The sequence below is a fragment of the Pteropus medius genome, unplaced genomic scaffold (genome assembly GCF_902729225.1).
Source record: "Pteropus medius unplaced genomic scaffold, Ma_sr-lr_union100, whole genome shotgun sequence".
Taxonomy (NCBI): Eukaryota; Metazoa; Chordata; class Mammalia; order Chiroptera; family Pteropodidae; genus Pteropus; species Pteropus medius.
Window position 1 is genome coordinate 6,116,828 of NW_024351731.1, and position 498 is coordinate 6,117,325.

General features: G+C 65.9%; 1 protein-coding gene across 4 annotated transcripts in view; it reads left to right on the forward strand.

Moving 5' to 3' along the window:
• Window positions 1–498, forward strand: part of PTP4A3 (protein tyrosine phosphatase 4A3) — a 14,611-nt gene that overhangs the window by 6,633 nt on the left and 7,480 nt on the right. The window lies entirely within an intron of this gene.

Sequence of the window (498 nt, forward strand, 5' to 3'; positions counted from 1 at the left end):
GGGCAGGGCGGGTGGCCCAGCCTGGGTCCCGCCCGATCCCTACCCACGTCCTGTCTTTGCAGGAAGCGACGTGGAGCCATCAACAGTAAACAGCTCATGTACTTGGAAAAATACCGGCCCAGACAGAGACTGCGTTTCAAAGAGCCACACACGCACAAAACGAAGTGCTGTGTCATGTAGCTCGGACCTCAGCGGCCTGGGGCCCCGGGGTGGCCCGGCTGCCCTGCCCGCCCCGCCCGGCAGGGGCTCCGGGGCCTCAGTGCCTCCGCCTGGCCTTTCTCCCGACCCCGCCGACCCCGCCGTGCCGTGCGCCCGCCTCCAGGGCTCCGGCCCCGCCCGTGTGTGCTCTGCTGTCCGTGTCCCTGTGTCTCTGCCCGTCTTGCTACTTCTCAGCTCCATCCTTCCGTTTGTCTCCATGTCCCACGTCTCTCTGTGTGTCCTGTGTGTCTGTCTTTCTGTCTCTCTGAGGCTGGGTCGGGGGTCCCTCTCCCTGGCCTT